Below are 14,061 nucleotides of genomic sequence, written 5' to 3' on the forward strand. Positions count from 1 at the left end.
AATGGCGACCCCAGTGCTTGTTATCACGCAGGTCCCGCAGATAAAGACACCCCGGGGATGGGGCCGCACACAGCGCGTCAAGAAGACCCACCCCTGGCTTGTAAACTACATGCACGCCACAGCTCCCCTCTGGAGCGTGCCGGGCACAAAGGGGATTGGACGGTGTGAAGCAGGACACACGCGAGTCTGGGGAAGGGGGTGCCTCCCCGAATGCGTCCATGCTGAGGCAAACTGAACCAGCCGCCACGCCCCGGGAAAGCTGCAGTGCGCGAAGCCCCTTTGAAAACGGATGGGGAATGGGAGCGCGTAAATCAGGGCAAGCCGTTTTCTACCGAGATCAACTGCCTTTCAAGAGCTTCCACGTAGAAATTATCTGTTGAATCGATTCAAGACACTTTATAAGAGGAAAACAGTGTAAGTCGTTAATACACTTGCATTGACTAAAACATGAACAGAGCACATAGAAGAAAGAAGATTGTTTTGGAAAAGATGGTCATTCTTTTTTTTCAAAAAAGGTCACCGACAGATCATAGAAGTTCTCGTAGTAGGATTTGCCTGTGATTCCCAGATTTGCTCTTATTATTAATTTGATATTTCCTTTGTGTAAAGGTAATGAACTATATGATTTTTCTGGAAATAAATAGTTGTTAACACCTAGCAACATCCTCACCCCCTCAGTGCAGGTATGAAATTGGGTAAATAAAAAGGTTACAATCCACTTTTGTACCACCACCAACAAAAATAAATGAATCAAAAGACTAACAACGAAAACTCTTCCCTAATGAAAAATGTGGCGTCATCGTCTTAGAAGTAAAGTAGGAAAAATAAAAGCAGGGAAAGTAACTGTGGCCCTGGGGGCACCTCCTTCTCATCACTGCCTCCTCGGAAGAGCCAATGGAATAAAATTAGCATCGTATGATATCAGCCCATTAATTAAAGATCCCGAATCTCCATCGCTTAACAGTTTGGAAAGATTGATTACTCCTCCTGTCTGTTTGTAATTACTCTCCTCGTTCTTTTATTTGGATTGAAAGTAGCTAAAGTCCTTGTATTCCCCGGGGGAATCTAAAGACAGATTCATTTTTCAATGGCTAATATACACATCACTGTCAAGGACGATGCTGTCGTTTTGCTTCTTTATTTAGGGCCGATCATTGGCCTATTTCTATTTGGAGCACACGCGGGCTTCTGGCAAACACGCCCAGTTGAATTCGGTCTCACGTGTTCTAAGATTATCTGTCCACAGAAGTAAGACACGCCGTCTGTACCCTACCATTCCAAGGAGCCGCATTTTCGCGAATTGAATATTAAAAGGTGATGCTGAAGGCAGATAACAACTCTGGGCGAAACCTCCAAAGCGGTGAAACACGCTCACGTCGAGATGCATGTGTCTAGCGTGGCCTTCCTGTCGTATGCGTAGGTGGCACAGCAGCCGCCGTCGGGCGCCAGCCCCCAGGAACACGGGTCGTGGTCCAGGGTCAAAGTTGAAAGAAGAGAAATCTTATCACAAGGGCGTTTGAGCGAGAGGCTCTGCAGCTGCAGAGTATCTCCTGCCAGCGAAAGCCTCCTCGCCCAGCAGCCTGGCTGGTGCGCCACCTTCTCAGACGTCCGACAAATGTGCGTGTGTTCTGGAACACCTCGGTGTCACCCTGAGCCGGGACCCTCAGACGTAGACGCCACCGGGCTCGCACAGGGGCACCTGGCCTGAAAAGCAAGTTGGGCGTGAAAACAATTGATGGAACGAGCACGGAGGTGAGTGGCCCCAACGCTGTGAGGGAGGGAGCAGGGGCTGTGAGCTCTGAGGCCGGCCCTGCCTTTCTGGTGAGCCCTGTGCACGAGGTCTGGGGTTACGGGGAAACCCTGTCCCTTCTTGCGGAAGACCTCCCCGGTCTCCACATCAGTCCGATTCGGAAGCACGCAGCCCCCAGAGCGTGTCTGCCGTGGGAGAATGTACGTCATGTATCGCTGCATCTTCCAATGGGTTTTCATCCTCACCCAAGGGTGCACTTATTGGTTGGAGACAGACACAGGCAGAGAGAGACAGATGGAGAGAGCGAGAGAGAGCCAGAGACAACAGTTGCCTCCCTCAGGCTCCCCGACCGGGTACCGAGCCTGCAACCGATTCACATGCCAACGCCAACGAGGGCAGCTAAGAACACGAATGGGCTCCCACGGCTGTGTCTCATCCAGTTTGCGTACTTGGTCCTAAAACCGCATTCATTGAAAAATGGGCCCCTCCACACCGATCTTATGTGTCACTTGAAATTAGAATCTACCAACCACAGTTCGACACGCCAAAACCTTGCTTGTTCACTCACGGCCACGCGTCTCTGGACACCCCGCGCCCATTCAGCCACCCCTTGTGATTCAAACCCAAGTGATCGTGATGTCCTGAGTCAGTTGGAATTACCCGAGGGACAGAGAGGCCTCGGAATCATGTGACACTATCACAGCAATGATTGGATCGGCGATGAATCCGGCTGGGGGAACTCTGGGATGGAGAGCCTGTTTAGCTTCCCCCTACCCGTAATGAGGTCACATGTCTTCCCCCCTCTCGCTCATAGTTACGTGACAGAAAAACGCTCAGCGCCGGCCAAGCTTGAAATGACTGAATGGAAACATCTCACTCTGAAAACCCACCTGGCTGATTCTCCACCCAAGCCTCCCGGGTGAACTAACAGCCCGCCCTTCAGAAGTCCCAGGTGAAAAGAAAATAAACGTAAAATAAAATGACATAAAATACACGGGCTGGCTAGGATGGTGTAGGTGCCGGGGGGAGGCGGGATAAGCTGGAGAGAGAGCAGAGCCCTGTCTGCAGAATGTAGGACACTTTTGATGGAAAGGGCGCTCTTCTACTCTCAAGGACTATGAAAGCGAGGTAAAGGATGTCAACTCCTTTCCACGTTCCTAAGAACCAAGACAGGACGTCTGAAGTCATTGTGGGTGACGCAGCAGACATGAACGCCTGAATCACCTGCCTCCTTAGCTGCCGCACTGCGCCTCCCCAGCATAACCTGGATTTTTAGACCATTTTCCAAACTACAGGCTCATTCCCTGCGGGGTTAAGTGGAGGCATGAGAGAGGTGTTCTTTTACTTTTGTAATGCTTTTTTACTGACGTGTTGATGCAAGGCAGCTGAAATCCACTCTGTCTTCATAATTTCTACGTTGAAACCAGCGGGCCCACCGCGGAGGCTGCCGATACCAGGACAGAAAACTGACTTTTGCACAAAATTGTCACCTATCAGGGAAAACGTGGGGAATTCAGCATTCCGTTTTCTGGACGACAGCCTTGAGATTGGCTAACACGGCTGAAGCTGTGGATCGTGCAAATTCGCGAATCGCGCAATACGTCTCTCCTGTTTCACCGTCTAATGCAGGTATTGTATGAGTTGCTATGGGGGATTTTGTACGTGGAAAACACGTAATCAAAGCGAATTGTTTCTTGGTCGTGGAAGTGATTCGAAGCAAAGCAGCACAGAGGGAAAATGTACATTGTCTGAAGTGTTATAAAGATGGGAGCGACCAGCTGCCTCCCGTGCTCGGCATTCGAATCAACGGCGGGACGTGTTAAGGACGATGCCGTGGCGAATATTGGACGTAGAAATTATGTTGTTAGAATCTACAGCATCAGCAACGTCTTCTTCGCCTTCTGTCTTTTACTCTTCTCGTCTGTCTTGTGACATCAAGACTTAGGACAGTTTATTGTTTTCCGTCTCTAGTGAGAAGATCTTACCGTCATCTTCAGGTCTGTCTCTCCCTCCCGCACACACACACACACACACACACACTCCCATTATTATTTTTATTCTCAGACGTCTGTGTATCAGTCCATTCACGCTTTCATGCTGCGTCCAGTCCCCCTCTCCTCACCCTGCATTTATTTAGCACCGTCCTTGGGCTGGGCGTTTTGTTAAGTCCTGGAGAGATAAAACTCACTCACTGCACTGTGTCAATGTGTGAAGCACTGGGATTTAAGTACTAAAAAGCAAACAAACAAACAAAAAAAAAACCCAAACAAAAACAAGCCATCAGGGGCAGCACGCTCGTGCACGAGAAGACTTTGTATCTCAATGGCACGCCCATGCCAGCATTCTCTTTCTGATCGCTACCAGCATTTTAAAAAACCTATCGGGTTTGTGAGAGTTCATTGCTAAAGGCCTTCTTTCCCCCTGTTGTTCTTGGCGTCCCGGGCTGTGCTTTCCAATCAGAAATAACCCAGTTCCCTGAGAACACACCGGGGACCGCGTTCCTCTCCGGACTAGGAGACCCGCGAGGACAAGCATATTCTTGAATAAAAAGCGTCTCAATGAAAGAAGAGATGAGTTCTCGAGACTCTTCAAAAGCAGGCTTTGTATGGGGCCAGAGAAGAACACCCTTCCAAGGGGTTGAGAATCGAGACCGTGTTCCTCGCCTCGCTGGGTTTGACAGTAACTGATGGCTCCCACGTACCCTGAGAAGGTCAACAGCTCAGCTCCTGCTCCCCAAAGACACCTTTCCAACAACGCGTCTACAATCAGAGGAGGGGACACTCTGCCCCGAGGGACGGGGTCCACGCGCTTCTGTGAGTGCTCACTATGCGGGAAAACACACAGCTCGTCCAGAAGGCGCTAGGTGGGCTGCATCGACGTTACAGGTGCCTAGGGCTGAGCGAGACCCCCGGGCTCCCAGCTGGGTGGAAAGGATAAGGCGTGTAAGCTTCCTGGCCCTCGCTTCTCCCGCGTGTGGACTGAGACCCGAGCATCGTCAGCCGTGACGACCCCATACCGCAGATCTCACCGTTGGAATTCACGCTGCGGCCGACGTGAGCGAGCGTCAGCTGGGACAAGCAGAAGCGTTTGCCGTCCTGTCGTGTTTGCGTACAGAAAAGAGGGACTCAGGTGTGCTTATTTCAGCCCCGTGAGGATTACCTGCGACTTTTCACAGGACGACGAACTCACAGGAGAACTCACGTCCAGCAGTGCAGGTGAAAACAGACACGGGAACTCACCTGTGGCCCTGTTTGTCAAAGCCGGGCGTCCACGGTGACCGCAACACAATGCAACGTGGTTGTCACGGAGACGCTGTTTCACAAGTAGCCGGTCACACGCCTCGGCGCTCCCTGTGGAAGAAAGCAGGTCCATTTGGGTCTGTGCTACCAGAATCCCCAACGTGCCTTCTCCGAACTTCTTCACAGCAAAGAGGCCTCTCTCGGGTACGGGGTGGCTTCAGGTCGCACCCTCCCCGTTGATCTGATTGGATGATAAAGAAAAGGAATCAAGTGCCTCTTGACACTTGAAGGGAGACCACAGCCCATCAGCTGGTGGCTTCTGTTTAAACACTTTCAACTCGAGAGCTGCTACTCACAAGTCAAATGGTGTTCTTAATTATAAACTGAAAACTTGGAAAAATCCTAAGGCAGGGTTAGGGTCAGAGGCAAGGGGTAGACTTTGACCTCTGGTCCCACAGCTGAACTTGAATTTGGACCTGCCAGACCCCCCCCCCCCGTCTGCCAGCATGGACATGGGTGACTTTCAGCAGGTGACAAATTCTATCACTTCACATTCCTCATCTTTACGATGAGGGAACTGGGCCCAACCTGCCTACGAGCCATTCCCACCCTGAGCTCTCTTTGAGCCCACGTTTTGGAGACTTTTAACCCAGAAAAGATTGGCTCAATTTAATGAAGGAGTGACAACTCACCTGCCTTGATACTACAACTTTCATCGAACACATGGTATTATTATATTGTTTTTTGACAATTTGTTTTAAAACACCTCATTAGGAGCTGAATCCTGTGTGTACCTAGGAAAAGGGACACTACTGGCCACACAGTGTTGAAAATCAGCATTTCCAAGTCCCTGATCAGAAAGCTGTAAGTGTCCCTAAAGTTTACAGTGTGAATATCTAGTTTGAAAACTACAACAGAGGATCCTCAGTTCCCTTTCATCCCGTGTCACACCCTGATACACACACACACACACAGACACACACTGCAAAAGGAGACTTCCTCCCAAACTAACCTAAAGCCTCCCTAACCCCGTCTTCAGGAAATCCTTCTAGGTAGACTGGTATCTTTTGCGACAAGGGTTTTGTGTTTGAGCAGAAAGGCTACAGACTTTCGGGAGTTCCTTAAAATACGTCTGTGGGCCAACGAACACTTGTACTACTGCCCAGTTGTACGATCCCATCGCAGCTCAAGCACCTGCCGGCCAAGTGGCGGGGCCGACGTAGGTGCAGAAGTTCCTGATATTTACCAAACGGGACTGGGAGTTTCTCAGAGAGGGGCTAAAGTAGCCTCGGACCGGCGAGGGGGGAAAGACTATGCATTTGACCGTGATTCATTGAATAATGAGAACGAGTCCGTTTCGCTCACTGCCTCAGCGCGGTGAACAGATTCTGCAGTCGTTTCATTTGTAAATGAGCACCTTAGAAATCCGCAGTTTGCACTGATTTAGACCGGCTCTCTCCCTGGGCGTTAATAGCACACGGCGAGCCATTTGCGGCGACCCTAACGAGGCTGAGGTCAACTGTGCTCATCCTGGAACTCCCGAGGACCGTCTGCTCGTCCTGGGGAGTGAAGCCGTCATGCCTTCTCAGTGATGAACGGTGACGACTGGCGGACTAATTGGGATGAGCTTCCCGGAGATGGACGGACAGTGGAGCCCATCATTTATTCCGAATCGACCTTCTGTGTTTGCTTCCGGATGGAAACGCCGGCACGGGAGGGGATGTGTTCTGCTTGCCCTGGCGTCTTTGTAAATGCCCGTCCAGCGCCTTGGTTCCCCGCGAAACATTTAAAAGGCTGCGACAAGTGGAGCATCAACCAGTGAAGAATTTCTGCCCGTGGTGAGGGGCAGAAGCTGGGCTTCGGATCTGCCCATATGACGTTTGTATCCGACCGGTCTTTGCTTTATCATCCAGCCTCTGAAATGAGAAGCGAGGAGGAAACTGGGGACCGCGAGCCACACCGTTCAGCTGGATGAGGCCCAAGAGCAGGCGAGGGTCCACACCTTCAGAATGTCTTGGATTTTTCTGTTTCAGGTCTCAGCCTTCCTTGGCGACAGCAGTCGACGTGAGATGCCAGGTCCGTGGTGGCCCAGGCATGCGTGTGGCACAGCTGTAGGCAAAACCGCCCGCACACGAGATTAGCCTTCGGGGTGGTGCCCAGGCACGGACCAAGTCCTCCTCCCACGAAGAAACCCTAGGGTATGCTGACTGAGCAAACCCTCTGCTCTAAGACACTGCTATCGTCCTCATTCTTGTCCCCCCCGTCACTCCAGCTTGACACAGAAACATGTCAACGGTCCTAATAAGGGGACCTTATGTCCTCGAGTGTCCCAGTCCAACGGGGGAAGACCCACCGAGGAAGGCGTCGCAGAAGCTCGCAGGGAGGCATTCTGTATTCTGTGTTCTGGCTACAGGCAACGGGGACGTCTGCTGGGAGGCACGGGGCGGCCCTGGATCTGGGCTCCGACAGGGGGGGTGGGCCCCGTCGGTGGGGAGGGAAATGACCGTTTCCGGGACGAGGCCACGTTAAAGTCAGACGGGATGCAGGAGCTGCAGCCTGCTGTGCACGCTCTAAGTACTCCTCGCTGCAAGCACGCAGCACGTGCGGGAGAGGGAAGGGATGTGAGGCCGACGAGGTAAGCAGACGGCAGAGAACTGGGACACTTCTGAAGGGTCAGAAGCCGTGCTGGTCCACCCATCTGCCCTCAACAGGGTCACAGGAAAACAAGACAGCGGGGAATGCAACTTTGTTCCTGAAAGTGGCGTCTCACGAAAACACAGCTTTTTAAGGCTATCCAATTTTTTTTGGCAATGACTCATAATTGGATTTCTAAGAGAAAAGAGTGACCACAGGTGTTGTAAATATTTTGGGGGGGCACATGGATGCTGTTGATGTAGTTAGTGAATGATGTCACGTCCTTGAACAAAAAAGCCCCATCGCATACGCAGAGGGAGACCCCACATGACCACACACGGTGTTCATGGACCAGGTTAAAAGTCTGATTGGATGTAAGCCGATTAGAGTAGCAGGATTTGTGCGCGGGCAGCCCCCTCCCCCGCCCCGGGGAAGTGCCCCGTTCACCTGGAGAGGTGGGGGCAGGTTCATGTGCTGGCGGGACAGAAGGTATGCCTTTTAGACCTGGCAGTCTGCAGCTGGAGGGGTGCCCCAATGCCTGCCGGTGGCCCATGGTGAGCCCAGCACCTGCCAGGGTGCCCCGTGAGACACAGGTGCGAGGCCCCAGCTGGGTGTTTCGCAGGCGCCGTCTCCCTTAAGCCCCAGCACAGCACCTGACACCCACCCACCACATGCGCTGCAGAGACAAACAGCCCGGAGCGAACGGCCAGATGCCCCGGAGCTGGCAGACGGCGCCTGTCAAATGCAAACCCTCCCACCGGGCCAACGCAGCCTTCTGCACAGTTCTGTGATGCTTCACAGTGTCCTCTTCCAAAATGTTAAGAAAGGAGTAAGCACATTTCACGTAAGTCCGTTTAAAGATGCCCAACCCCCCATGTTGCTCCGAGCAATGGCCGGGGCACTAAAGCTCAGGGTGCCGCAGGTGCCCGGGGCCGCTGACCAGCCAGGCAGCGCTTGGGGGAGATGCTTCGGACACAGCGGTATCGGCCAAGGCACCCGTTCAGGTTCAGTGACTCTACAGAGGGTCCAGGACCACAGTGTCCGTCCGCTGTTGACCCCACAAGAAGAAGGCGATGCTATGCTTGCTTTACAGATGGGGCACCGAGCTTGGAACCGTGTGTCAGTTTTCCATGCCTGTTGGAGGGTGGAAGCCCCGGCTTCCCAGCCAAGCACAGATTCCTTGCATAGCAGGCAAGGAAAACAGACATTCCACAGACCGGGAGGGTGTCTACCAGTCTACCCTCGCCGACACAGCGCTGTCAATTAGAGGCTGAAAAATCTTGCCTCCTGCAGCCTGGGAGCAACGTCAGCGTGTCAACCAAATCCATGTCAACACGTCGTTGCTGCACGGTTAGGACGTGCCAGGCTGCGGTGCGCCAGCTTCCAGGCAAAACCCAAGTACGGCCAACGCTCACAGGGAGGGAAAGCAGGATGCTGAGGTGCCAGCAAAGGCTTCCAAATGAGAATCGGGAGGTGAGGTGGGAACTGAGGAAGCAGCCAGGAGCAGTGAGGTTGGCAGGCACCACGGCACCGAGGAGGTTTGTAATACAAGGGATCCGGAGGCGAGAAACACTAGCACACCGCTGCCTCCCCCAGGCGGGACGGTGGGAGGCAGAGGGTGCTGTGAGTAATCCCCGCAGAGGCTGCAGGGGCGGGATTTTCAGCTGCGAAGGTGACAGACACACCCCGAAAGGGGTGAGGAGAATCCTGGCATGCCCCCTGCGCCACCAGCCAATCCCTCGCGTTACCTAGCAGCAAACCTGCAGACTTGGGTCCAGGACAAAGGCACACAGCCTAAGCAAATCGGGGACAAGGCTTCCAGGATTTGGGACCGTGGACAGCTTTGGGAACTGAGCGGCGTCCACTCAGAGGATTTTCCCTGGGGGACAGGAAGTGCCAACGGCCTCCGAGTCTATTTCACCGGAATCCTTCTGCATGGAGCAGGAAAGCCAGTGTGTTTTTTCCTGGTGTTTGGGACAATTTTCAATCACACGTACAATTGCCATCGAAAATGTCCAGCACTAGGTTTCCTGGCTTGCTTTTGGCCTTAGGCCATCATCAAGCCAACACCTGACACAGAAGAATAAGGGTACAAAGGTGAACCAGATGAATGAGCACCCTGAAGAGCTTACCTGCCATGTAGCTGAGTCTTGTCTTCCGATGCACCCGACGGCTTCCGTTCAGCGGACGCTACGTTGTGGCGTCTGGAGCTCTGTAACTTCTGCAGCAGGACACCTGTTCGTTCTAAGTAACAATCGTAATGATTTGGCTTGGTTTTAGACGGTCCGCTTTCCTTATCCCAGCACTTCAGAGGCTTCCACGTTATTTCCATCAGGTACAAAACATCTGGAAGAAAGAAAAAAAAAAAAAAGCCCGTCTGGGTTCCTGATCGGGGTTTGGCCAGCTTTTCTGGGAAGGGCTGGAGAGGAAATATTTTCCGCTCGGCAGACACATGAGCATCCCTCGGCGGTGCCAGGAAAACGCGGACGCGGCCCTAGGTGGGACGCCGAGGGGTGCGTACGGCTGTGTTCCAGTCCCAGTTTGTTTACAAAAGCAGGCTGGGGGCCACAGCTGGACGGCCACAGCTGCAGGTGTTGTATTAAACACACGTGCGTGTACTGCTGCATCTCCTTGCAAGTACTGACGGCTGAGTTTTATTCTAATTTTTTAAAAAGCACATTTGTAAAGGAAGGGAAGCCTTTTCTATGTTGGCTTTTAATAAAATCATGTGGTTTATTTGTAGGTTGTTTGTTTTCCAGTTTCGTTTCGAGCATAAATCCCTTCAATTATTAAAAAAACGTTTTATGTATTTATTTTTTTTTAGAGAGAGGGGAAGGGAGGGAGAAAGAGAGGGAGAGAAATATGAGTGTGTGGTTGTCTCTTGTGCGCCCCCACCTGGGGACCTGGCCTGCAACCCAGGCATGTGTCCTGACTGGGAATCGAACCAGCGACCCTTTGGTTCACAGGCTGGTGCTCAATCCACTGAACCACACCAGCCAGGGCAGTTGTTGTTGTTGTTTTTTAAAGAGACAGGGAGAAATAAGGATTGTTGTTCCACTTACTGATGCATTTCATTCATTGACTGATTCTTGTAAGTGCCCTGACTGGGGTTCAAACCTGCAACCTTGGTGTGTCGGGACGATGCTCTAACCCACTGAGCTACGCGGCCAGGGTCTCCATGGGATATTCTTCAGGTGATCTGATTGCATTGCAATGTTTATTCTTTACTTTAAACATAGGCGGTTACGATGATACTGGTCATTGATACTGAGAGGTGTCCCCGTGCACCGATCATACCCCGGGGTCAGAGCATCACAGACAAGTAGCTAATTAACACACTCATTGACACAAACACTACGCAGGGTTTAGACTCCGAGTTACACACGAAAAGTCTCTGTGACTACTACGAAAACATTAACCAGGCTACATTTGTCTGTAAAGCTTATTTATTAAGCACTTGGTCAGAAAAACAGCCTAAGATCCCTTCCTTGAACTCATCACAACAATAAAGGAAGAGACGGAAACAGGTAATTCTCTTCCCAAGGGTCCTGAATGCACCTCGGGGCACCCAGTGCCAGGATGCCCACGTGGGAAATTCATCCCACGTTCAGGTGCCCCTTCGGGGAAAAGGAAGCAGGCTCCTGAGCTCTGGCGGCACTGGACAGATGCCGCGTTCACGCAGACTCAATTACCTGCCCTCGCCGTTCACGGATTAGGTGTTAGGAGAGGCGGCGAGGTGGAGCTGCGTTTTGCCACTTAGTGGGATCAAACAGTCGATCCAATGAGCTGAAATTAACTGCCTCTCCCCAGCCGGGGGAGAAACAAGCCTTGCAGACATCTCTGCAGTCGTAAAGTGAATTAATTTATTTGCACAGCCTCTGGAGAGCACGCCAGCCGCTCTCCCAGCGCAGGGCGGGCTGCCCACGGGAACCACATTCCGCCCTCATGGTACTAGTTTTTACTTAAAGGAAGGATGCAGCTGGAGGACAAATCGGGGGCGCTGGTGTCGGCTTATTTAGGGAAGATGCCGAAACCGGCGTTGTCTTGTACGTGATCAGAATAATCGCGTCCTGCAAGGTGTGGGCGGAAGAAATGATACGCATCTTGGCTGACAGGCATGTTAGAACATTTTAAAGCAATGCGTCGAGAGATGGCAGGAAGCAAAAACCCAGGTCTCATTGTGGACTCACGGACTTTATTTTGTGCCATTTGAAAATGGAGGAGGCATCATTGACTGGGGGGACGCTGAATCAATTTAAAAAGTCAATGTAATCACCGAGCTCCCTGTACCTTGAGAGCATTGGAAAGTATTCTCCGCAGGAGCGGGAGCGGGACAGGCTTGGGGCACAGGTTTTCTTTACAGGTCTTCATTGAGTTGTATGCACAGCCATCCCTTCAAGGGGCAGGGCGTAGTGCCCACTCCGGGGAGCCGAGCCCGGGGAGCAGGAAGACGGGGCGTGACGTGGTGCAGCTACGATTCGGTTCTCGCTCGCTTCCCTCCGAGGCTGTGTGCCTGGCATGACAGCACCTGTCTTCCAGGGGCAGCGGAGATTGCACATGTGTGTGTGTGTGAGCACACGCAGCGTGCATACACACGCAGGCACACACAGGCATGGAGAGCAAGCACAAGAGGCAGCCAGTGTGGTGCGGTGTGCAAATCCTCCTCTCTTAGCTGGTTCTCAGGGCACGGGAGGGACCGGGACCGAAACCTGTCCCCCTAAGTGGTGACAAGGGGAACAGCAAGACTTGGTGGCCAGAGGTTTCTATGCTCTAAAGAGAAGCCATTGAATCTAAAAGCCAAAATAAACAAAGGAGCTGAACTCAGAGACACAGAGAACATTTTGTTGGTCGCCAGACAGGAGGGGGTCAGGGGGTAGGGTAAAAAAAGGCAAAGGACTTGACCCGTACAGATGGGCGGTTAGAAACCAGCCAGTGAGATGGAGGGTCCACACAGGGGAAAAATGATTCAGTGGCAACCCTCCCAAAAAACAAACAAACAAACAAAAACATCGTATGAGCTGTGTGGGGCAAATGCAGATTTGGTGGCCGTGGCGTGTGTGGCAGAGAAACACAAGGATGCTACGAGTCTGTGACATGGCCCGGTTTGGCTGGAGCCAGCATGTGTCTCGTGGCGTAACCCGAGGTGAGTGCGGATGGGGAGACACACTGGCATTCGACGCACCAAGGACGCTGGGCTTCAGAAACAGATGGTGTCGGGAGAACTGACCCAAACCGCAGCCCCTAGCGTCTCCTTCCCATCCGGGAAGCGTATCTTCCCGGTCTCTGAAAATTGTACTCTTGTGTAAGACTCTTCTGTGCTATTTGTCACGGTCGCAGAAAACTCCCTTCTGCAAAGTCACCGGGTTAGAATCCACGCATGAGAAAAGTCCCGGGGGACTTGCATCATTTGATCAGAAAGTGTTAGCGAGGCCCCTCTGGAGCCTACGATGAAGACAATTCACGTCTAAATATATTGAAACGTTTCCAAGGTGGAAAGTGAGAGTGGGAATTTATAGAAAAGAGAATGTGTCTCCACGAGCAAACAGAACCAAACAATAAAAAGCGTTTTTCTCAGCCCAGGACGCTGTGCTCCTCATTTCCCCGGCTGGGCACCCAGCGCTGGGATTTCCACAAGTCCTCTGAGTCTCATCAGGGGAAACAGGAGCGTCTTCAGGAACACCGGAAGACACAAACGCCTGCTTTGCCTCCCACATTCTCCGACAGAGGTGACTTCAAGGAGGAATGCCCCCTGCACTACCTGAGAGCCACAGGAAAACGAACCACAGAACCTACGGCCTCGAGAGGAGATATGATTTAGCCAGGGCTGTGGACCCCACTGCGGCCAAACATTCTACGTTTGTACCGGGAGGAAATTAGAACGGAAAAGAAGGCTTAAAATCATGACATGCTAAAGGCAGTGACTCAAAAAAAAAAAAAAAAAGAGCTTTAAAAGGAATGTATTATCTCTTCCCCAATCTGTTTAATAATTCAGCGAATGCTCTCTGCAGGCTGGAGGAAGTAATGTGAGGCTTGAATGAACACTCACTAATCGGAGCCAGAAGCTGGTTGTGAAAATTAATGGGTGATGATAATTATTTCGGAAGAATGTGTTATAACACACACATTTTTTTAAAAAAATTTAAACTTGCAGGAACATCTGCATTTTTTAGTATATATTTATAGGCAAGTCTAGACAGAATGCAATATAAAATTTCTCTTTTTTTTTCCAAAAAGGGAAACAGAACTACGGAACTTATACATGCAAGTTATTGGAATTTAACATATTGTTTTCATAATAAAGCTACCATACAGGTTTTTGGGGGAGAAAAGACCCATTTACCTGCTCGATAGTTAAGTTTTCAGGCATCTTAGTTTGTTGCGTGAATATTTTTGGGACTAGATCCTCACATTTGTGCATGAGTAACATCCAGGGACCTG

General features: G+C 51.5%; 1 protein-coding gene across 3 annotated transcripts in view; it reads right to left on the reverse strand.

Moving 5' to 3' along the window:
- Positions 1 to 14,061, reverse strand: part of LOC139440587 (neuroligin-4, X-linked-like) — a 354,500-nt gene that overhangs the window by 274,756 nt on the left and 65,683 nt on the right. For 2 of the 3 annotated variants that reach the window (XM_071220388.1, XM_071220387.1), the window contains exons 3-4: positions 9,756 to 9,969; positions 4,990 to 5,100 (exon numbers count right to left, since the gene is read on the reverse strand). The gene's annotated coding sequence lies outside the window, so the exon portion shown is untranslated. The remainder of the gene's footprint in view (positions 1 to 4,989; positions 5,101 to 9,755; positions 9,970 to 14,061) is intronic. The other variant, XM_071220389.1, reaches the window with a different exon arrangement.

The sequence above is a fragment of the Desmodus rotundus genome, chromosome Y (assembly GCF_022682495.2).
Source record: "Desmodus rotundus isolate HL8 chromosome Y, HLdesRot8A.1, whole genome shotgun sequence".
Lineage (NCBI taxonomy): Eukaryota > Metazoa > Chordata > Mammalia > Chiroptera > Phyllostomidae > Desmodus > Desmodus rotundus.